The 25712-nt window shown below is 34.8% G+C and overlaps 1 pseudogene; it reads right to left on the bottom strand.

Annotated features, from left to right (window-relative positions):
- LOC140610926 (thioredoxin-dependent peroxide reductase, mitochondrial pseudogene) overlaps nt 1-25712 on the bottom strand; it is a 77037-nt pseudogene that overhangs the window by 43506 nt on the left and 7819 nt on the right.

The following is a 25712-nucleotide window of genomic DNA, read 5'->3' as shown; positions in this document are numbered from 1 at the left end:
AATCTAGTCGTTACAAAAATACAAATATATGAATCACTTGGAATCACCCATGACCCATGATTTGACTCAACAAAGCAGAAACAGTGAGATAAATGCTATAGTGACTAGAAAAACATGACTGGGAAAGACAGGTGTCATAGGACATTATTCCTTGAGGATTGATGATATCAAAATAATATTACTAAGAAATTTTCCTGCATATCATACTTTCAAAACTTTGAGATGAGCAGCACCCCCTATGATTTTATTTTCATTAAGATAAAATTCATGTAGTGGAATAATCATAATTTTACAATTCAGTGAATTTTAACAAATATATACACCTGAGTAACCAACATCCTAGTAAAGGTATAAGACATTTCCTTCATTCCAGACAGTTTTCTCATGCCCTCTTCTAGGCAAATTCTCCAACTTACAGAGGCAACCAGTGTAATCTTTTATCACCATAGGTTTGCAAGCATATAGATTGAAACACTCATTCTGTCCTCTTTTGTGTCTCTGTGCTTCCCTTAAGGGAACATAGCATTACATTAGCATTTTCATTATTTTTCCATGTTGCATGTATTAGTTTATTCTTTTTATTGCTGGAGAATATTCTATTACAATGATTATAGTGCAATTAGTTTATCCATTCTCCAAGTGAGGACTATTTGAATAAAGTTGCTATGAATATTTTTGTACAAATATTTTAAAACCTATATTTATTTTGAGTTGATACCTAGGAAGAATTGCTTGGTTCTAATAATATAAGGATTTCAGGGATCTATATTCTTGCCAATATTTGGTAAATTTTTTCTTTGGCCAAGTCTTTTGTTGTTTTTCATTTTTAACTATAGCCATTCTAGTGGGTATACAATGGCATCTCACTGTGGCTTTAATTTTCATATCCTTGACGACTATTAAGAACTTTTTTAAGTACTTACTGGTTTTTTAAATATCAATTTTATGAAGTATCTGTTCAAGAATTTTCCTGATTTGGGGAACGCCTGGGTGGCTCAGGGTTGAGTGTCTGCCTTTGGCTCAGATCATGAATGATCCTGGGGTCCTGGGATAGAATCTCACATCGGGCTCCCTGCAGGGAGCCTGCTTCTCCCTCTACATATGTCTCTGCCTCTGTGTCTCTCATGAACAAATAAATAAATTCTTTTTTTTAAAAAAGAATTGTGCTGATTCTTTAAATTGAGCTGTTTGTCTTATTTTTACAAGTTGTAACAGTACCTTATGCAGTTTGAATAAAAGACCCTCGTCAAATATATTTATTATGAATACTTTCTCCTAGGACTTCTCACTTGCTTAAGAGTGTCTTTTGATGAGAGATACTTTTTTAATGTGAAAAAGCCAAATTTTATATATTTTTCTTTTCTTTTTTTAAAGATTTATTTATTTATTTGAGAGAGAGAAAGAGAGTTGGAGGAGCAGGGGGAGAGAATCCTCAAGTAGACTCCCTGCTGAGAATGGAGCCTGACACAGGGCTCCATCCCATGATCCACAAGATCATGACCTGAGTTGAAACCAAGAGTCAGGTGCTCAACCAACTGAGCCACCTAGGCACCCCTATTTTTCTTTTATATCTCCTGCTTTTGACCACTCTAAAGTTGTGAAAATACTCTTTATTTTTGCTACAAGTTCTACATTTTTGGCTTTACATTTAGGTCCATGATACTTCCAAAATAAATATTTAAATATGCTATAAAATAGAAGTAAATATTAACTTCTAAAAAAAATTTTATAGAGTCATCTAGTTATTCCAGCATGATGTGCTGAAAAGATTTCCTTTCCATATGAAATGTCATTGGCATCTCTGCCAAAATTCAATTAACTCTATTTATCTGGACTCTGGATTCTATTCCATTGAGCTCTTTACCTTTTCTTTTGCCAAAATCACAGTGTCTTGATTACTGAACCTTCATAGTAACTCTTGATTGCAGATATTGTAAATCATCAAAATTTCTTATTCTTTCACAAGATCAATTTGACTATTCTAGTTCCTATGCATTTCCATACACATTTTAAAAACAGCTTGCCAACTTCCACAAAAACCTGATTGATAAGATTTCTAGTGGGGTTATGTTCAATTGGTTGATAAGTTTTGAAGAATTGACCTCTTCACAAACTTGAACTTTCCATGAACATGGTATATCTTTCCATTTATTTGGAACCTCTTTGATTTATCTCCATAATGTTTTGTAGTTTTTTAGTGTGGTGCATTTATTCTGGTTGGTATTTGCTGAGTTTCTTGGATTGTTAAGTTAGTGTTTGTGAGCATATTTGATAACTTTGGGGCCACTATTTCTTCAATATTTTTTGCCTTATTTTTCTATCTCTTCTTTTTATGTAATTCAAATTACACCTAGATAAATAGTTTAATATTGTTTCAAAAGGTCAATTTTGAGGCTCTTAATTTTTTTTTCTTTGCTATTTGGGTTAGATAATTTCTACTGACTTATCTTAAAGTTCACTGATCCTTATCTATAATACGTAAACTTCTTTTAAGTCCACCCAGTAAGATGGGTGATATGATAGTTTCATTTAGATATTATAATTCTTGTTTTTAAATTTTCCATTTATTTTTTATTGTTATAATTTTTCTGCTAGGATTCCATAACTTCATATATTAGATTCTTAAAAGCATTATTACTTTTTTGAAATTTCTGTGTGCTAATTTCAACATTAAAGACATCTTAATTGCATCTACTTCCTGCTTTTAATCTTGGTTACAGGATCCATTTTCCTGGTACTTGCCATGTACAGTAATTTTTATTGTACTACAGATAATGTGAGAATACATCATAGGGAGTGTGGATTGATTTCTTCCATAAACAGTGTTGGTTTAGATGTGGCAAGTGGTAAAAGTATTGGCAAGTCATCCTGTTTCTATTAATCTCAGCTTTTGGCATGTAGTTCTTAGAGCACAACTATTTTGGGATCTTGTTGTGGACTGAATTATGTCCTCCTCAAAATTTACATGTTAAAGCCCTAGCCCCTAATATGGCTTGGAGAGATAGACTTTAAGGAGGTAATTAAGGTTAGATGAGGTCATAATGGTGAGGCCCTAATCTAATAGGTATAGTGTTATTATAAGAAGAAGGAGAAACACAGGGTTGCATCCATGCAGAAGAAAGATCTTGTGAATATACAGCAAAAAAAGTCAGTCATCTACAAGTTAGGAAGAGAGTTTTCACCAGAAACCAATGCTGCAGGCACACTGAGCTTATACTTCCAGCTTCTAGAACTGTAAGAAAGTCAATTTATTTTGGTTAAGCCTCTAGCATGTACTATTTTGTTATAACAGCCCAAGCAGACTAGTAAGGTCTCAGTTGAATGCTCAATGAACTTAGTGAGGTCTCTCTGCTCTGACTGATTGAATACTCAGACTTTATCAGCATTGTATGACTTTAAGCTCTCTGCCTAAACATTAGCCACTCTGCTAGACTTTATGGAGTCTTGTGTGCATGCACAGCTTAGCTCTCAGCAGAAGGCCCAAGGGCCACAAAGACTTTTGGGATTCACTTCATCCAAATATGCCTTCCAAATCCACTTGGAAACAAAGATCAGAGCCACACATCATTACATATCCAGTCTTGCCAAGAGGGGATCACAGCAGCTCCTCCATTATTTTCCTCCAGGTTCTTTCCATTCTGCCAATGCTCTAATCATGGCATTCTCCGGCAGGTAGGGAGTGGAGTGGAGAGCAAGGTGATGCATCTGACCCTGAGCACTCCCCAATGCTGTGTTGAAGACTTTTCTTATCATGACAGTTCCAAATGGGCCCAGAGCAAACCAGGCTTCAGCTTGCAGCACCACACCTGAATTAATTCTCCTGCCAAGAAGTCATGCTCCTTCCTGATTCCAGAGAAGAAAGAACTAGACTCTTTTCAAAGAGATTGTTACAAATGCTCTGCTGGCAGTCAAATTATTGACATCCAGGCTGCTGCTAAACTAACCACATCTCTAGCCAAGTGTATGCCAGGGAACCAGTGAGAAACAAAATAAGAGAAATGAACAGTTTAGGGTTTACTTAGCAGGAGGAGTCATATTTAATAAGACAGGGGGAAAAAAAGAGCAATTCCTGATAAGCTAGTCTTTGTTTCCAAAATCCTTTAGAAACCTTGCTGCCTACAAAAATACGCCACAAATATTGGATGATGAAATAAGTAATGGGTGGAGAGTAGGTTCTGCTGGGTTCTCTCAGGGCTCTACAATCTCTAGTGGCATAATCTCAGACATTTTACCTTCTTCCTCTTGACTCAGTTTTCACATCTGTAGCATGAAGATATTAGATGAGATTTTCTCTGTGTCTTCTTCAAAGTCTCAGATCCTTTTTTCTAAAGAAATGTTTTATGATTCATACTTATTTGAATGATATCTCTTTCTATTTTTGACTAGCATTTTCTATTATATTGAAGGAGAATAAAGAATAATATCACATATGAATGCAGACAAATTACTGTCGCCTAATGCATGGTAAAGCACCAACTGGTCCAAAAACATTTATTTTTCAGGAATTGAATCTTAGAATGCAGAATTGAAAGAAAAATTTTAAATCATGTAGTCCAACCTCTTCATCTTACAGGTAAAAAAATATATATAGTATGAAGAAGTGGAGATATCTTCCCAACACTGACTGGCTTGTTAGATAAAGGATTAGTACAAAAACCCAGGATATCTGAATGCCTAGTTGTGTGGTTGCTGCACAACTTATCTCTGAGGAAGACTCTATCAGTTCCATCCTGGATACAAAGATGAATCAGACATGGCTTATAATTTATAGACAGAAAGAATCAGATAAAAAAATTAAAGGAGGAAATAAAGTGGATTATAAAAAAAATGGCACACCAACAGTAAATAGTTCCTGTGGACGCACAGAGGTGGGTAAGATTCATCATCCCTGTCAAAGGTCTGGAATATGATATCTCTGAATGAAGTCCACTTGTCCAGAAAAATCACCTACTATTAATACTACTTTAGCCATCTAGTTTTTCAAGTCAGTGCCAACAGATTGATTCATATCTCTTCCAGGGTTCTCTGCTTAGTGATTCCTGCTGGTGAAAGGAAAGAAAACTAGTCTCCATGGTGAAGCTAAAGTGAAAAACTAGAAACTAAAGTGAAAGCTGCGCTGTAGAAAGGATAGATGAGAGGATACTGGCAATGATATGAACAGGCAAACGGCAGTTTCATTAAGTGTAGTATTCCAGATGCTCCGAAGTGGTGCCCATTTTGCTACCAGAAGCAATCCATTCTTTATACTCTACGCATTTACTTTTTCTCTTCTCAGAGACCTTTGGCACTATCCTGTTTGCAATTTCCCTGGATTAATCCAACGAATCATGGCTAGGGATCTGTTTGGCTCTAAGAAGAGGTTTATGAAGCAAGGAGGACTCCCTAACTTCAGGACCACAAGACTGCTGCAGAATCACCTACATTTGCTTACATTCAGGTGAGTTTTGCTTTGCTTTATCTGGGACATCACACTTCATAAAATGCCCCATGAATGGTTTGGAACTCATGTACCTGGAGACAGTGGTATAGAAGGGTTCATGGTTCCCTTCTTGCCATTTGGTTTCAGTCTGGTTCAAACTTGCAGTAGTCTCTAAGTTGTTTTATCATAGCTAAGTCCCTGCCCAGTGCAGAGCTAATTGAGGTGGTCTAGTTACTTCTCCTTGGGCAACCTAAAGTCTGTTTTTTGCAGTCTTCATATTTGATCCAAATGGAAATCTACACCCACTGCATATAATATAGTATGATATGAAATAATACAATATAATAAATATTTGGAATGTATGAAACTTGGAAAAATCCAAACTGTTCTTTTTATTCCCACCCACACCCCTCACCCACTTCTTAGCCATCCCTCATTTGCTCCCCTCTACACATTTTGCAACCTATTCAGTAAATTTCTACTCATTGAATCTGAAGGAGGAGAAGAATATATTGTGTTATTGATGTGATGGCCTGGGTTGACTCTCAGCTTAGTACATGGGCCTGACCCCGTAGTCATCTTTATTTAAATCTGATGGAAGCCTTTGATACTCAGTTTCCCCACTTCTGAAAGGCTTACTCCCTGATTAATAATATTTTCCTGAGAGGACTGAGGTATTCTATGTTCATACTAAACATTTTCCCTCACTAGAAAAAACACATTCACTTCACAAACACATCCTTACTTCTAAGCCAGAACTTTTCAGAGTATACTCCTGCATATAATTACCTACAATATTAAGTCCCTTATAATACTAAATACATTCCCTGGGGGTTGAGATGACCATTGGTAATATCACCTTTGTAAGGAAACAATTAAAATAAGTAAGTTATACATTTATGGTTAGGAGGATGACTGATGATTATGCCTGCACTAAATTAACTTCTAACATCCTCTTTTTCCCTTACTGATAGATAAGTTGGCAATGTACTGTCAATGATTTTAAATTTATATACAGAAAAAAAATTACACATTCAATTTGGCCACAAAACTTGCCTATATAATGAAACATAAGTGAAGGAGCCAATGATTTCTGGGGTATTTTTTTAACCCACAATATCAGATATAGGTTGAAAAAATAAACAATGTATATCCAAATACTTCTAAAATTTAAATTGATCTTAGAAATACCTCTGGTTTAAACAACCTGAAAATAGATCCTTTCTCCACTTCTGACAACAATAATTCTATTTTTTATAACCAGTAATTTTTACTTGCTGAAGAACAATGGTCTTCTGTTCCACTCCAAAAATCCCTCCCAACACCTATTCTGTTTTCACCCATCCCAAAAGACAAGGAAGTGATTTCAACATTCCCTTGGAAAATATGTAAATTGCTACAAATCCTCTAAAGGGCAATCATACCACATCTATTAAATAAAACACCCATTCCATATGACTAAGCATAAAGTATTTGCCTTACTAGCTATCCACCCTAGAGAAACACCATCATAATATAGACAAAGATATTTGTCCAAGAATATCTGATTATAGCTTTATGCGTAACAACAAAAATTGGAAAGAACCTCTTAGATCTGAGCTTGAATGGTATCAGTGGAGGTAGTGAGAAGTGAATGAATACTAGGACTTCATCAAGATAAACAGCTTTTGCACAGCAAAGGATACAGTCAACAAAACTCAAAGACAACCTACAGATGGGAGAAGATATTTGCAAATGACCTATCAGATAAAGGGCAAGTTTCCAAGATCTATAAAGAACTTATTAAACTCAACAGCAAAGAAACAAACAATCCAATCATGAAATGGGCAAAAGACACGAACAGAAATCTCACAGAGGAAGACATAGACATGGCCAACAAGCACATGAGAAAATGCTCTGCATCACTTGCCATCAGGGAAATACAAATCAAAACCACAATGAGATCCCACCTCACCCCAGTGAGAATGGGGAAAATTAACAAGGCAGGAAATCACAAATGTTGGAGAGGACGCTGAGAAAAGGGAACCCTCTTACACTGTTGGTGGGAATGTGATCTGGTGCAGCCACTCTGGAAAACTGTGTGGAGGTTCCTCAAAGGGTTAAAAATAGACCTGCCCTACGACCCAGCAATTGCACTGCTGGGGATTTACCCCAAAGATACAGATGCAGTGACACGCCGGGACACCTGCACCCCGATGTTTCCAGCAGCAATGTCCACAATAGCCAAACTGTGGAAGGAGCCTCGGTGTCCATCGAAAGATGAATGGATAAAGAAGATGTGGTTTATGTATACAATGGAATATTCCTCAGCCATTAGAAATGACAAATACCCACCATTTGCTTCAACGTGGATGGAACTGGAGGGTATTATGCTGAGTGAAATAAGTCAATCAGAGAAGGACAAACATTATATGGTCTCATTCGTTTGGGGAATATAAATAATAGTGAAAGGGAATAAAGGGGAAAGGAGAAAAAAATAAGTGGGAAATATCAGAGAGGGAGACAGAACATGAGAGACTCCTAACTCTGGGAAATGAACTAGGGGTTGTGGAAGGGGAGGAGGGCGGGGGGTTGGAGTGACTGGGTGGCGGGCACTGAGGGGGGCACTTGACAGGATGAGCACTGGGTTTTAGACTATATGTTGGCAAATTGAACACCAATAAAAAATAAATTTATTATTTAAAAAAAAGAAGTGAATGAATATGACACAGGCCTAGTTAACAGGATGTGTTGACTGATGAGATGAGAGTGGGAGACAAAGCACACAGCCTTGGAAGTCTCAAAGACCTCGGTCCCAAGAAACCTGGAAGAATAAAATTCCTATTTACTAAGATGAGGAAATCTGTGGTTAAAGCTACTTTGAGTGGTAGTGGTAGATGAAGGAATCAAGAGCTAGTTTTTAGTGAAGTTTTAGGTGCCTATTAGATTTATATACAAAGAGTCAAGTAGATAACTGGGTATATAAGTCTGGAGTTCAAAAGAGAAGTCTAGGCTAATGGCATAAATTGGGGAGTAATCAAATAGACAATATTTATAGACATAAGATTGGGTGAGTTCATCTAGGGATTGAATATAGAGAAGAATCTCAGAATTTAGAAGACAGGAAGATAAGCAGAATCAAACAGGAAGGGAAAAGGGCAAGAACTAAACTGGAAATCCAGGACAGGTTGTCACCTGAGAAGGCAAGTGAAAGAACAAGGTGCAATAAGAAAGTGATCAATTGTGTTAAAACGTGAAAATGCTAAAATGGTGTCAAATGCTGTGTTAAATTTTGAAAACAGCATTTGTGTTTAAGCCAAACTTTCAGAACATTGTAGTATATGTCAAAGCATTAAGGAGCAAACCTCAGTAATCTGTGTGGTTCATGGCCTTAGGAACCTACCTCTGTTTGCAAAGCAAAGTGTGCTATTGGAATTTTATTGGGACACTTACAGAATTCGTATCTTATTTGAAGAAAAGACAGGTTTTCTTTTCACAGGTTTTCATGTGATTTTGGAACCAATTTGGTAACGACAGATTTAAGTTTCCAGTTCAGTTGTTCAGAATGGTTATATAAATGAAATTCTGATAGCTTGGAGCACGTCTAACATGAGTAAACCTGCTGCTTAAGTGAACTTTCAGTACCAGGTGGTATAGAGGTATTTTCGAAAGCCTCCCAATTTATCTGAATTGCATACCTGTTTGCACATGTCAATAGGCAGTTTGTACTTTTTCTTTTTTTTTTTTTAAGATTTTGATTCTATACCAACTACTCATTTGTTTATTACTACTGTAAAAAATTACAAAACTATGTAGTTTTAAATGGCACTATAAATTAATATTCTCCAATTATAGTTCAATTCTTAATGCTATCTGAGAATTCTCCTAGGTTTATCAGTTATTAGTTATTACTGCTGTTGTTTCTATTTTCTGTGGTCTCTGTTTGAGTCAAATCTTTAATCCCTCTAAACTTCCCAAATATTTCTCAAAATTAATAAAATCCATCTTATACAAAATCCCTCCCCCACAAAATCTACACATTTACATCCATACCATCCTTTCTCCCTTCTCTCCTGCTTGGGGAAATATCATCCATCTATATAAGGTGCACTGACAACGACATTCTGGACGCCCCCTCACTTAGAGACCTCCTTCGTCTACACTGTTATTTTTTTTCCTGTATCTTCAAATTTTTCCACTTCAATGGTTTGTTCTCATTGATATTAAAAATATTTTTAAGTTTCTATGATCTTAAAACAAAAGCTAAAAAACAAATTTCCCCATGGCCCTACACCCTCCGCAGCTACTTCCCCGCCATTCTCCTTTCTTTGCAAATCAAAGTCTTAGCAACAATGATTCCACCTCCACTTCAAATCACTTTTCAGTCCACGACAGTTTACCTTCTGGTCCTGCCACCCCATAGAAATTTCTCATGCCTGAAACACCAGTGATTTTTCTTTGTTCCTAAACCCAATGCACATTTTCTTTTAATGTAATCGAACCCTTTAGATTACTTTATTTATTCGTTTGTTTGTTTTTCTTTTTTTTGGTTGTTTGTTTAGATGAAAGATTCCTGGGGCACATGGGTGGCTCAGTCAAGTGTCTGACTCTTAATTTTGGCAGTCATGATCTCAGGGTTGTGAGACTGAGCCATGTGATAGGCTCTGCACTGGGTGTGGAGCCTGCTTAAGATTCCCTTGTCTGCCTCTCCCTATAGTCCACTCCCTCCCACCCCTGCTGTCTGTCAAAAAAATAATAAAATAAAATAAAATAAAATAAAATAAAATAAAATAAAATAAATAAATAAATAAAATAAATAAATAACAACATAACATAACATAACATAAAATAAATAAAATAAAATAAAATAAAATAAAATAAAATAAAATAAAATAAAATAAAAAAATAAAATAAAATAAAAAAGATTCCTATCCTTTGCCCTCTATGACATTACATTTGCTCCCTTGGTTTGCTTCCTCTCTCTTTGGCCATTTCTTCTCTATTTGAATCCTGTTCTGTCTTTCCTTTAAGTGCTGGTCTTTCTGAGGATCATGATTCAAGTCTTCTTTTTAGTGCATTTAATACATTCTCCCTGAAAATGTACTTCCATACATTATCATGGTTTCAATTACAACACCATAGTGATATTTACCTTTTGGGCAAAAGCCAAACTAAAATCATGATTACTAATACTTATAATAATGCACAAACTTTATAAAAAGTGCTGAGTTAGAAGTCAGGAAATCATGATTCCAATCTTGTTTCTACTATTCATAATTAAAACAGGTCTTTAGGAAAGTAGTAGTAAGTTTCCCCTTTAAAGATTCTATTTTTAAAAAACAGTAATTAAAAGATTTCCTCTACTTAAAGACAAAGTGGTTTTGAAATAGAGTAAGATTATTAAAGAGTAGTGAAAAGTAGATAGAAGAGTATGAATATAGATGATATTTTATGATTATATATAAATTTGTCCATATATACCAATGATTTTGTGCACATGTATATTGGCTCATTGGGTTAAGCATCTGCCTTCAACTCAAGTCATGATTCTGGGGTCCTGAGTTCAAGTCCCTGAGGCTCCCTGCTCAGTGGGGAGTCTGCTTCTCCCTCTCCCTTTGCTGCCCCCCATGTTTGCTTGCTTGCTCGCTTGCGCTCTCTTTCTGTCTCAATTAAATAAGTAAAAGTCTTTTTTAAAATGTGATTCATCAAATGGGACATTACTGTTCTGCTTAGACTGCTTGAAATACATATTTTTCTAAACTCAATGGGGGTTTATTTTATTCCCCATGTGCCTAGAACATAATATATTTTAGAGAGCTATGAGGTAGTTATTATATTTTCAATAAACTACAGTTAAGAGATATTAAATAATTTGTCTAAAATCACACCTGTAGTAAATGTCAGAAGTATAATTGGACACAAAACTTATTTTTTAAAAAGCCCTCTTTCAACTCCTACCACATTATCAGTCTTCAGTCCTGCTTTCAAGACATATCCACTTTTAATCATTTTAGGAATAGAATGATATGGCTTCAGATATTTTTATAAAATAAGAACATGATAAATATCTGAAATATCTATATTTTGAAAGAACATAGATGAAACCATATAAGGCCTGATGAAAACAAAAATCCAGCAGTAAACTGTGTGTCTGTGTATGTATGTGTTTAATACCTTTATCCCTAGGTTGAACCAAGTTTATTAATAGATTTTTTTATCTGCTTTATAACACTTTACCAACAGGAGCTTAACAACTCTACTTTTTTTTTAAGTTAGACTAAGACATATGTGGAGAGAGGAAGGTAAAAAAACACTGTGGCAATTTCCAGAAATTTCAAACAAACTTGACATAGAGAAAATAACACCACTCCTGAATGACTCATTCTAATGGCTGAATACATCATGTGCATTGGATAGTTACAAAACTCTCCATTTTTTTACATCTGATTAGAGATAGGGATTGTCAAAGAATCACTAGAGTGAAGCTACTGGAAGGAAGTGAACTACAGAATTAGAATGTGGTAGTTAGAGAGTAAGGCACTGAAATTCAGAACAGGGAGATAGTGCTGTTGTCTCAGGGACATTTGTTTCTAGTTTGTTTTCCTGGTGATTGTCATCAAATTTATACCTTAGATAGTTATGCCTCCATTACTTCATTTATTCAATTTTTAACAATATCTAGGGGTGCTAGATATTGGCTCAGTTGGTTAAGCATCTGCTTTCAGCTCAAGTCATGATCCCAGGGTCCTGGGATGAAGCCTCCAGACAGGCTCCCTGCTCAATGGGGCATCTGCTTCTCTGTCTCCTGCTCCCCCTGCTTGTGCTCTCTCTCTGTCAAATAAATAAATTAAATCTTTCAAAAAAGAACCAATATCTATTGACTTTCTCTTGGGAATGTTGGAATACTTTAGCTCATTTATACTGTTTTTCACTTAATTTTCCCTACTTCTATATTTTAATTATTATTTTATTCAGTGGCATAGTAAATTAGAAGTTAATTTTTTTGCTTATACCATTCAGATGTGAGGTGATTTCCCTCCATTCATGGTAGGGGCCTTCAGTTTTATGGCTATATCATCCCAGAGATCTTCACTGTCCTCTGCATGAAACCAGTAGGAGTGTAGATTTTAACCAAAATTGAACATATGATTGCTTAATAGGATACAGTATAAAATGCATTCTTTTACCTGATTATGGAAAAGAAGTCATTTGGACTTTTTTTTTTTAATACCAGCCAAGTAAATCTGACTGAAATTTGTTAAAATTATTGATCTTTCAGTTATTTGGGCCCTTTCAAAGAGCTGTAAGGGACTTAAAATTGATCTGTAAGAGTAATATGGGAATGAAGTAACTTGATTAGATAAATTTTGATCTAAGTTATGAAATTCAGGCCACATCTCCCTAGTCTCAGAAATTTCAACTCTTATTTGCTTAAGATAACATAAAAGTTCTATAAATGATCCTTACTGTCCTTCTTCCTTAAACAACTTAATTTTAAACATAAATTACAGCTGTATACCCCAACAAAAATATAATATCTTTAAGCAATTGGACAATTCAATTTGTCGTGTAAGAAGACAAGTGCCTGACTCCAACTTTTCCACAGTAAAGACAAAGGTAAAAACTAATATTGAGAGTCAAACACTATGACATGTAATAATGAATATAATGGAAAAATAGTGATAATAGAATAGAATACTGAATATAATTTAAAAAATGAAGATTTTACTGTGTTGCTGAGAGTTATTAAAGCTCCTGAATCCATATACTAAAATGTCTGATTTTTGATGTGTTTTTCTAACTTTGTTTTCTTTACGTTTAATTTAAATTCCAGTTAGTTAACTACAGTGTAATTAGTTTCAGGTGTACAATATAGTGATTCTACACTTCCATACATCAGCTGGTGCACTTGTGATGAGCACTAACTAACCCATAGCCCCACCCACCTTCTTCTGGTAACCATCAGTGTTTTCTCTATAGTTAAGAGTCTGTTGGGGCTCCTGGGTGGCTCAGTCAGTTAAGCAACTGACTTTTGGGTTCAGCTCAGGTCAAGATTTCAGGGTCCTGAGATTGAGCCAGCATCGGCAGGGAGTCTGCTTACTCTCTCCCTTTGCCCCTCCCCACACTCTCTCTCAAATAAACAAATCTAAAAAAAAAAAAAAAAAAGTCTCTTTCTTGGTTTGTCTCTCTCTCTCTTTTCCCCTTTGTTCATTTGTTTTGTTTCTTAAACTCCACATGTGAGTGAAATCATATGGTATTTGTGTTTCTCTGAGGGGCTTATTTCACTTAGCATTATACCCTCTGGCTCCATCCATGTTGTTGCAAATGGAAAGGTTTCATTCTCTTTTATGGCCAATAACATTCCATACACACATACACACACACACACACACACACCCTATTTATCTGTTCATCAATCAATGGACACTTGTATTGCTTCTATATCTTGCTATTGTAAATCATCCTGCTATAAACATAGGGGTGCATATATTAATATCTTTGTATTCCTTGGGTAAATACCCAGTAGTACTATTGCTGAGTCATAGGGTAGTCCTATTTTTATCTTTTTGAAGACCCTCCATACTGTTTTCCATAGTGGCTACACCAGTTTGTATTCCCACCAACAGTATAGGAGTGTTCCTTTTTCTCCACATCTTTGCCAGCACCTATTGTTGTTTTTGATGTTAGCCATTCGGACAGGTGTGAGGTGATCCCTCATTGTAGTTTTGATCTGTATTTCCCTGATGATAAGTGGCAATGAGCATCTTTTCAAGTGTCTATTGACCATCTGTATGTCTTCTTTGGAGAAACGTCAGGTCATGTCTTCTGCCCATTTTTAAATTGGGTTGTCTTTGGGGTGTTGAGTTTTATGAGTTCTTTACATATTTTGGATACAAGCCCTTTATCAGATATGTCATTTGCAAATATATAAAATGTCTGATTTTGAATTCCAGCTTTGCTATTACTAGCTGTGTATCCTTAGGCAAATTACTTAACAGCTCCGACCTCAGCACCCTCATCTTTAAAATGGGGATGATGATAATGATGATACCTAAGTCATAAATCTATTGAGATGATTGTAGGAGGTAATAAAAGTAATTACTTAAAGCAATGCCTGGAATATGATGAGTACACAATAAATAACAGCTAATTATGATGAGGATGAGGATGATTATGATATCAATCTCACTAAATGTTACAGTTCTAAATGTTTAGTATATTAATAAAGTTTTAGAAATTTGGATATCTTTTAAATTTAATTGATATTCAAGTGTTGGGGGTCTAGAAGCAGAATTGTTGCGGTGACATGCAGTATCAGTCTTAGATTCTAGTTTATTTCCCTATAATACATATTAGGACATGATTTTTAATAATTATGTCTCATAACAAACTTCAGATGAGCTAGAAATTGTACCGTAAAGAGGTTCCAATGATGTCAGACTATCAGACAAAATATAGCATTAGAACTCTAAAGTTTCCTTCAGAAAAACGTTTCTTGGAAGCATCCTATCATCTTGCCAGCATGATGATATCATTAACTAGTAACCGAAACTTCTTTGTAGCACCTAAGTCCTTTGACCTTCTTATTGGCACTTAGCTTTGTAGTGCCAAAGAATACAAATTATTGCCATGCAAAAAACATAAACTACTACCTACAACCTGTTGCTGCATGTGAGAAAAACTCCCCAACAATTCTGTCTACACAATTAAGATATCATAAATTGTTTGGTTGAGCTGGCATAAATTTCACAGTGTACAAGGAGTAGAATGCCATATAAGGAAAAACTTGGCAAATCTCTTCAATTACTGGCATTAAGGGAGTGATGATTATACAAATATATCTGGAATTAAAGGTTTAAGCACCAAGTCATTACATCACTACTGTAAAAATTGTCTGATTAGAACATTTAATCTGACTTTATGTAAGTGCTTAAGAATATAAAAACTAAAGTGTGATTTGGATCCAATGGACATTCAAATCAAATGATCTGTGGTCAACAGTAATCCCCAAGGCAAGGATGTCTTTCTCAATGACGATTTTTAAAGAGGTGTATCCTTGATTCTTTTAAGAAGCCACGTCTTCTGTTTCTAAATTTACCAAGACATTTTAGTTGATGGGTATTTCCTATCTATAGTAATTTTTGGATCAATTAATTCCATTTGCTTATTATATGAGACAAATAGCACTTACTTCTATTAGTCAAATTTTATCTCATTTACCTTTCAAATGCTCTTTCTTTGAGTCATCCGAAAAAGTTTCTGTTCATCTTATCTATCTTAATTGAGGTGTCAAAGTTTCTGGTCTTAATACCCTTCTCAGGCTATGGCTACGGCACCAGTCCATTTACCATCAAAATTGGGCAAGACAGTATGAAGAGGAATTCAAGCAGATTATGTAGCCACAAAACATATTCTTCCTCATTCTCACTGTGTAAAAGTACTTCTATTTCAGGGTCAATATTTCAATGTCAATTGCCTCTGCTTGCATGGTGTCTCCTTTAATTGCCAACTTTCTTGGTCAGCAGCCTGAAGGGTCAATGAGGCATTGGGTCTGCATCTTACTCTGAAATAATTCAGGGGAAAAAATTCTTCTTTTTTCTCTTTTCTATTCTGTAAAGTTGTGATTGTTTCATATATCTATAGTTAGATTGATAGTTACACACATGTACATATATGTGTGTATATGTATTAATATTAACTATTAATAATTGATATTAAAATCAAATATACATGTCTTGAAGCCTTGTTTATCTTTTGAGAGTTTAAATTGTTATTTCTCCCTCTATATTTGTGTAAGCTTGTTAATATTTACATAAAATTGTTAATATTTTCCTTAATATTTACATAAAATTGTTACATAAACTACTACCTACAATATTTACATAAAATTGTTATTATGTGATAGAATTCACCAGTAAAACTATCTGAACCTGGAAGTTACTACTGAGTACGATTATTGGTTTTGAATTCAATTCCTTTCTTTCTTCTCCATTGAATTCAATTTTTCAAAAATAGGTATAGAGCTATTTAGATTGTATATTTCATATTGTATCAGTTTTCATAGTTGTTTCTCAAGAACTATGCCCAATTCATCTTAGTTTTCAAATATTTTGGCTGAAAGTTGTTTATATAATTTATTACCTTTTTTAAATTTCTGCAGTGATATCCCTTTATTTATTCATGATATTTCTAATTTGTTTTTTTTAAGATTTTATTTATTTATTCATGAGAGACATAGAGAGAGAGAGAAAGATTGAGAGAGAGAAAGAGAGAGAGAGAGGCAGAGACACAGGCAGAGAGAGAAGCAGGCTCCATGCAGGGAGCCCCATGTAGAACTTGACCCTGGGATTCCGAGATCACACCCTGAGCCAAAGGCAGATGCTCAACTGCTGAGCCACCCAGGCATCCCATGATATTTCTAATTTGTACCTTTTCTCTGTGTTAGTAAAGTTTTAACCACAAAACAAAACCACTATGAATATCATAGAATAAATTATTTATTCCCCAAGGCAATCGTAAGAGATTGGAGAAAGGTCTATTAGTGGGTCAGAGAAAGCTCATTAAGGAGCTGAGTCAACCCTCCTGAAGAACTGTCTTAATTAGATAATTTGGGTCTGGCAAGAGAATTTAGGGAATCAGGCACGTCTAGCTGCCAGATCTGATGACCCTCAGAAAGTAATGGCTGCTGCTTCACTTTTGTCTTCCAAATTTTGTGTAAAATTCTCAGGTAGCCAACTCTAACTCAAAGTAGATTAATTACATCAGATCATTGTCATCATAAAAAAAGGAGGGGGGGACAGTACCTTGCTCTCATTGGAATGGATATTTACTCTAGAAAGCATTCAGCAACTGAAATATGGCAATGAGCCCATGCTGAGGGAACTTATTTGTCTTATCATGTTCTTTGTCACTCTAAAGCAGATGACCTGAGTCAACAGTGAAACCCATCTTTAATGTTACATTTACTCATATGAAGTAGCCCATCTTACTTCTCTGGCTGTTTATGAGATTTTTCTATTTTTTGCTTTCAGCAATTGCACATTATATTTCTAGGTGTGATTTCTTTTTATTTGCTTTGCTTTGTATTTTTGGCCTCTGAATTTGCATATTGATATCTTCTATCATTATTAGGAATTCAACAATCATTATCTCTTTAAATAGTGCCTCTTCCCCATACCTTTTCTTCTATACCTCTTGGACTTCAATTAAATATATATGAGATCTTTATATTTTATCTTCTATGTTTTTTGCTCTCCCTCTCCTATTTCCTATCTTTTTTTTTTCTCTCATTATAGCATTTTTCATAGTGTCTTCTTGATTCTGTTGTTGATTGCTAATGTTCGTATTCCTCATGTATTTCCGAAAGTCCTCTTAAATCTATTATGGAACAAAGTGAAATAAACTACATAATTCTCCACATTTCCATGTTTCACAATATCTTCCAAGTTATTATTGCTTTCCTCTATATTTCTGTGAATTTTAACTGAAAAGTAGACAAGGACAAAGAGGCAGCAGCTTAAAAAACAGCAGTGTCAGCTTACTCATACACATAAGTATGTGAAGAAAAGCAAAACAGATCAGAAATGGAAAAAAAGGAAGCAGTAATTTGAAATATGGCTCATTTTTTAGTAACTTTGTTCACTTTGAGTAAATACTTTACTCATTAATATGAGTAGGGCAGTAAAACGAAAAAAAAAGATCAGGAAAGAATAACTGAAAACACAGCAATTTTATCTTAGTATATAGTGAGTGATATAGATTTTACATAACTGTTCAACGTAATCAAGTCAGAAAAAATATTAAAATGAGTGTTTTGTTTTTAAAATTTTACTCACAATTACAGTATCTGTGATGGTTTATGTCGTGCATTCCTCATTTCCTGCCACGTGCTTATTTGAATCATCAACAATTTACTGCTACCTTCAACAATAGGAGTAAGCGGGTGATAGCACACTGAACATAGTGTATCATGATATAAACACTTTCAACAGATAATAATGATGCAAGAATGTGTTTTCTTAAATTACTATATCAGATACTTCACATTAAAAATTGGTAACGTGCTTGAGGCATGTCTTCATGAGCACCAAGAAAAAAAGAGCTTTCTTCCTCACGTTGCCTTCAGCATTTTCCCCTCATATTAAAGCAAAATTAAAAAATATATAAAATAAAATAAAAATAAAGCAAAATAATAAAGTGGTTAAATGTACTTTTTAGACTGACTGAAATGGGTAGGTGTTTAAAATCTATTGTTTACTATCCATATTATTTCACCTCTTTAAGCACTAGCTTCTTAACTGGCAAAATGAAAATAAAATGTTCACTTACGTTATATATTTCATTGTATTCCCCTAATGAGAAAATGCACATAAAACACTTAGCAAGAGTCCTCGGCACCTAGTAAATGTCGCAAAAATTATAAGCTATCACTATAATCTCCTGCGGTGATTGCTTCCACGTAAGGATACACCTATATGAAAGGAAAAACTGAATTTTATTCACGGTAAAGGAGATTAGGGAGCACAAGGATCTCCAAGGTTACAAATGTTATGAAGTCCCTGAATATCTAAGAATGTCACATGCTCAGGGTTACAAGAAGACCTAGACCTACCTCATACCACACCTGAATCTGTTCCCCAACCCAACAGTTTCATTCAGGGCTGCACAATACTTGAGCTTCCACATAAAACAAAACAAAAAACAAAACAAAACAAAACAAAACGATCATGGGGGGAAAATAGAGGCAAACCAAGGAAAGAGACTCTTAACCATAGAGAACAAACTGATAGTTAACGGATGGGGGTTGGTGGTGGTGGTGGAGCGGGTAAGTAGGTTAAATAGGTTATGGGTATTAAGAGGGCACTTACTGTGATGAGCAACAGGAGTTGTATGCAAGTGTTGCATCACTAAATTGTACACCTGAAACTGATATTACGTCGTAGATTAACTGGGCTTGAAATGAAAAATTTTTTAAAAAGGAAGTATATGGGGCACCTGGGTGGCTCAGTCAGCTAAGCATCTGCCTTTGGCTCAGGTCATCTCAGGGTCCTAGGATCGAGCTCCGTGTTGGGCTCCCTGCTCAGTGGGAAATCTGCTTCTCCCTCTCCCTTCCCCTCCCCCTGCTCATGCTCTCTTTCTCTCTCTCTATGTATCAAATAAATACATAAAATCATTCAATCTATAAAAAGAGCCATTTGCTTAGAAAAAAATAGAAGAGAGCAAATAGAAATTTCTAAAAATGCTTACCACAATGCAATCTAAGGATTTTTTTCTCATTAGTAGATTTATACCTCACCTTCAATTTTCTTAATATTTATATATTTCAAATTTATAAAAAGTAAGTTATACATGTGGAGGCAAGAGTATTATACATTTATAGATAGTGGAAATGACCACGTAGTTACACTGAACCCCCCAAAATATTTCACCATCAAAATAGAGGCTCATTACTTGTGAAAAATGAAGCAAATTTTAGTATTTAATTGTACTAATATAAAGATATTCCTCTTAAAGTAACAACTTAGAAAGGACATATATACAATATTAACTCCATAACGACTTCATAATTTCTTAAAGGAAACATTCTTGACTTCCAGTTAAAAGCTATCTATTAATGAAATTAACACCTCAGTATCCTCACTAAATGCTAATAAAAACAGCTATAACGAAAAATCAGAAAGCAAAACTAACTTAAACAAGAGAAATTAGTGAAATCAAACTATGCAGAGAGCTGCTGATAGCAGTAAAAATTGGAGAGAAAGCAACAAGGAGAATTTAATCTCTGTAGGCCTCGGGCAGGCACACAGTTCTCTGAAAATAAGTTTTACATTCTGAGGGACTGGACTAATTATCTCTTATTTGGAAAGTCAAGATTTGGGAGGGTAGGAAGCCTGAAAGTGCATTGTTGAGTCCCATTTGACTCCAAAGAAGGGCAGAAGCAAGATATACATAAAGGTGTGCCATCTTTGCAAAAAGTAGACTTTCAATGTGGAAATGTTGAGAATGCAACCAAAATGCATTCCATTCTTCAGCTGATTATTTTAGAAACAAATGCAAAACTCCATAGAAAGAACTCTTAAGATATAAGAATTCACTATCAGCCAGAAAGAATACCTGATCTTTGAGAGTGTAGATATACCCATAAGATAGTACTGTCCATAAAAGTATTCAAAAAAATTCAAGTATGTTGACTTACTCAATCCTTTAGCACCTCCTTCACACTATCCTTCAACAGATCATTGATCTATTAAGAATGGATGACATCTTAACATGACTATGAACAAGAAAGGAACCAGCAAGGAAAAGGGAAGAAGGCACATGTCAAAGGAAAAGACAATGAAGTGTATGAATCATAAAAATATACACACATAGTAGGTGAAAAATGCAAATACTTCCTTATAAAGTCAACATTCTCTCTGTAAACTGCTAAAATAAGAACTATAGAAGCTCTGTGAAGACATAGTAAGATTATTAAAAGCATTAAAAAATGGCTCAGAAAAGAATCTAAGTCAAACTATTTCACTTAAAGGATGTACTCAGTAACATTCTTATATACCACGTCAATGTACAAAAATAGGTTCCTCTAAACCAGCAATTAAATAATATAGTCTTCTTAATCATATATAGCACACTTATGAGAGAAATCTAACTGAAAATAACTGAAGCAAATCATTTAAATGTAGATATGGCATCTGAAAATGTATTGGAATATAAAAAAAGAATAAAATAAACAAATGAGAGATATGTTTATAAATGAGAAGACTTAAAAAAATGAGAAGACTCAATATCATAATGATAGAAACTTTCACTAAATTTATCTTTCATTTTAATCAAATATTATTTTTGTAGAACATAAAATAATTCTAAATTTGATATGGGATGGTTTAAGCATCATGAATAATCAGAACAATTCTGAGTAAAAAGAGTATAAGAAAATAATGTATCCTATTGGATATCAAGTTATATTATAAAGTCATATTAATTTAAATAGTTTTGATGCAAGGTAGACAAATAGATCAAAATAGCCAATAGAAAGATATATATTATGTATATAAGAATATTCTTATAATAGATATAAGAATTTTGTAAATGAAATAGCACTGGAGTTCAATGAGATATAACATGAATTTATGGAAATTAATTAGATTCCCACTTTACACCATTCACAAAAATAGATTAAGTTAAAAGAATAGAATATTCAAAACCAAAAAGAAAGGAGCGCCTTGGTGGCTTAGTTGGTTGAGTGTCTGACACTTGTTCTCAGAACAGGTCTTGGTCTCAGGGTCATGAGTTCAAGCCTCACATTGGGAAAAACAAAAGAAAAAAGAAAACCAAAAAGGGAAATATATCAGATTATTTTTAGGAACTATAAGTAGGAATTTTTAAAGTAAGACTCAAACTTTACTGAATTCGTTGATTAGTCCCAACAGTTTTTGGTTGACCTTCAGGATTTCCTACATAGAAGATCATATCATCTGCAAATAAAGACAATTTTACTTCTTTCTTTATGATTTGGATCCCTTTTATTTCCCTATCTTGCCCAATTGATCTAGCTAGGACTTCCAATACTATATCGAATATGAGGGGTGATAGTAGGTTCCCCTGTCTTGTCCTGATCTCAGAGGAAAAGCTTTCAACCTTTCACCATTAGTATGATATAGCTGTGGGTTTGTCATATAAGGCTTTTACTGTGTTGAAGCACATTCTTTTATACCCAATTTTTTGAAGGTTTTATAATGAAAGGATGTCATATTTTGTCTTTTCTGCATCTATTGAGATGGTCATATAATTTTTGTCTTTCAATTAATGTAGTGTATTACATTTATTGATTTGCATATGTTGAACTATCTTTGCATTGCAGAGATAAATCTCACTTGGTCATGGTGTATGTGCTGTTGAATTTGGGGAATGTAAACTGAACCACTACAGAAAACAGCCACTATACAAAACAGTATGGGGGCTTCTTAAAAAACTAAAAATAGAATGATCATATGATTCAACAATCCCACTTCTAGCTATATACCCAAAGGAAGTGAAAACAGGCTATTAGAAAGATATATGCACCCCCATATTCACTGCAGCATTATTCACAATAGCCGAGATATGGAAACAACCTAAGTGCCCATCAATGGATGAATGGATAAACTATTATACGTGTGTGTGTGTGTGTGTGTGTGTGTGAGAGAGAGAGAGAGAGAGAGAGAGAGAGGGAGGGAGGGAGAGAGAGAGAGAGAGAGAGAGAGAGAGAGAATGTTATTCAGCCATGAGGAAAAAAGAAATCCTGCCATTTGCAACAACAAGGATAAACCTTAAGGGCATTATGCTAAGTGAAATAAGTCAAAGAAAGAAAAATACTGAATGATCTCATTTATGTGTGAAATCTAAAAAAGGCTGAATTCATAGAAACAGAGAGTATGATGGTAGTTAGCAGGGGCTGAAGTGTGGAGGAATTGCGGGAATGTTGTAGTAGAAGCTGAATAAGTTCGGAGACCTGATGTACAGCATTGTGGTTATAGTTTGAAGTTGCTAAAAGGCTAGATTTTAAATGTGTTCACCACGAAAAAGAAATAATAACTATGTGAGGTCATGGAGGTGTTAGCTAACATGATGGGGGGAATCATATTGTAATATGTAAATATAGCAAATCAACATATTGTACACCTTAAACTCACACAGTTATGTCAATTATATATCCATTTTTAAAAATCTCCAAATCATAAAAAAAGATCAATAAAATATGAGATTTCTATATGACAAACAATACCATAAATAAAACAAAAAAGCAAGCCATGGGATGCCTGGGTAGGACTCAGTTGGTTAAGCAGCCAACTTTTGATTTCAGCTCAGGTCATGACCTCAGGCTCATGAGATTAAGCCTCATGTCAGCCTGCTTAAGATTCTCTCCCTCTCTCTGCCCATCCTCACTCCTCTCTCTTTCTCTCCCTCTCTAATACAAAACAGAAAATGAAACAAAACAACAACGTTGTTGACACACAACGTACCATTACTTTCAGGTGTGCGACAGGGATTCGGCTTCTCTATAAATGATGCTATGCTTGCCACAAGTACATTTTACGAAAAGAAAAAAAAGAAGGGGATCCCTGGGGGGGCTCAGTGGTTTAGCACCTGCCTTCGGCCCAGGGTGTAATCCTGGGGTCCTAGGATCGAGTCCCACATTGGGCTCCCCGCAAAGAGCCTGCTTCTCCCTCTGCCTGTGTCTCTGCCTCTCTGTGTCTCTCATGAATAAATAAATAAATAATCTTTAAAAAGAAAAAAAAAGAAAAAGGCTAAATGGATGAGAACACTCTCTCTGTGGGTGAGCTCTACAAATCTGAAAGCCACAGCGAAGTAAATCTCCCCAAGGAGCCTGCAGTCCTGGCAGGGTGTCACAGTTTCAGAAAATGCCTGATTTCTAGGGATGTTAGTGTCTTAGACTCCTGTAACCTGTTGGCTGACGTAGGTCACCAATATACATGTGCAAATATTTAAACATAAAATACAAAGTAGAGAAAAAAATTTAAATGACCTGATAGATCTCAAAAATCAAATGCAGGAAGAAACTGAAGAAACGTGAATGTTTTAAAACATGAAAATGTAAAAAGTATGTTACCGAGAAGTCAGGGAGAGGAGTCAACTCTTGTGTCTAAAGTAGTAACGTCACCATAAATATGTGAGCTACTTGTGTAATTTTTAATTTTCTGGTGGCCACATTAAAAAGAAACTGGCAAAATTAATTTTAGTGATATTTTTTGTTTAGCCCAACATACCCAAAATATTATCATTGCAGACCATATGATCATTATAAAAACTATGAATGAGTTATTTCACATTTTTTTCCTGAAAGTCTCTGAAATTGAATGTGAATTTTGCATGTAGAGCACATCACAAGCCACATTTCAAGTGCTCCCCAGCTCTCTGTGGCTAGTGCCTGCTTACTGTATACATAACAAAACAACTGTCTGAAAGATTACCTCAAGAAATCAAAGATTAAGCATATTATGGCAATTATAAAAACAAACACTAGATGATCTAAAAAATGGGAACTGGACACGTAATGTTTTTACTTAGTTGTTGACCTTTTGTATTAAATTGATGTTCTTACTATATACCCAGCATAATATGTGTAAGAGAGACTCCTTTCATTTATTTGGATGATGCTTTTTTCCTGAATAGTTTGTTTGGCTATTTTAAGATAATATCTATATCTGGGGGGGGGGTCAAACATTCAAGAACTTATGGAACATATGACATCATAAACTACATTCGCCACGTTTAAAATGGGTGCATTTTATTATATGCAAATGATATCTTATTTGAAAGAGTACTTTGTTGAGAATATAAAGAAAATATTAAAAGGAATTGATGCTTTTAAAATACTAATACACCTCTTTAAGGTCCTTTGCATTTGCTGTTCCTTATACCTTGAACATGTTGCTCCCACTTTCTTCTGGTTTTTACTCATATGTAAACTTTATATAAAGCCTTCCTTGGCTGACTAATCTAAAATGGCCAATGCTCCTGACAAGCCCTATCCCCTATGCCTTCTTACTTACCTACTATTTCCATTTAATATACCACATATTATTTATCTCAAGTATTGCTTGCTGTCTCTTGAGAGTGTAATGTCTTTAAGGGCAGGGGTTAAATTTTTGTATCTCCAGAGTCTAGAATTGTGTCCTGTATCTGAAACTAAATGTGTACACATTGAATTTGTGAATGAATTCGCACATTTATTCTATCACTCTATTTTAATAATTCATTTATTCATTCAATGAAACTTAATTCTGTCCCTTTTAAGCATTGTGCTAAGCACTGGAAAACTGAGGCTTGGATGCCAACTCTGGATTCAATAAATATCCTTTATAATTACCCCCAATCAATACCTAGAATTATAGATAGACCCTATGTTAGCTAACAAATAAGTAAAATAACTATGTTAATCTCAAGGATGAGAAACATGCATGATGACTTAAGTCATTTTGCCACCATGGTTTTTTTAAGAACGTGATTCACATTTGTTTCAAGTAGATATACATGCATTGCAAGAGTTAAAATAGACCACTAATGTTAACACCTTAAAACTACGTATGATTATGGTCTTCGTTACCTTAAAAGAAAATTCAGTTTAGTACAAAGAAATTCAAGAAGAAAATTTCAGGACCCTGGATCAGAAGCTTCAGTATTTGTTGTACTACTCTGGTGTACATAAAATTTCAGGTAAGGCCAAGAAAGAAGAATGTTTCCTCTTCCCATTGAAGACACAATCCAAGAAATACATCAACTAGTGCTCTATGAACTAGCTAGCCATCAAGAA

This window comes from Canis lupus, chromosome 2, assembly GCF_048164855.1.
Source record: "Canis lupus baileyi chromosome 2, mCanLup2.hap1, whole genome shotgun sequence".
In the NCBI taxonomy this organism is placed as follows: Eukaryota; Metazoa; Chordata; class Mammalia; order Carnivora; family Canidae; genus Canis; species Canis lupus.
The sequence above is the reverse complement of the archived record's forward strand: the minus strand, read 5'-3'. Positions and strand labels throughout refer to the sequence as shown.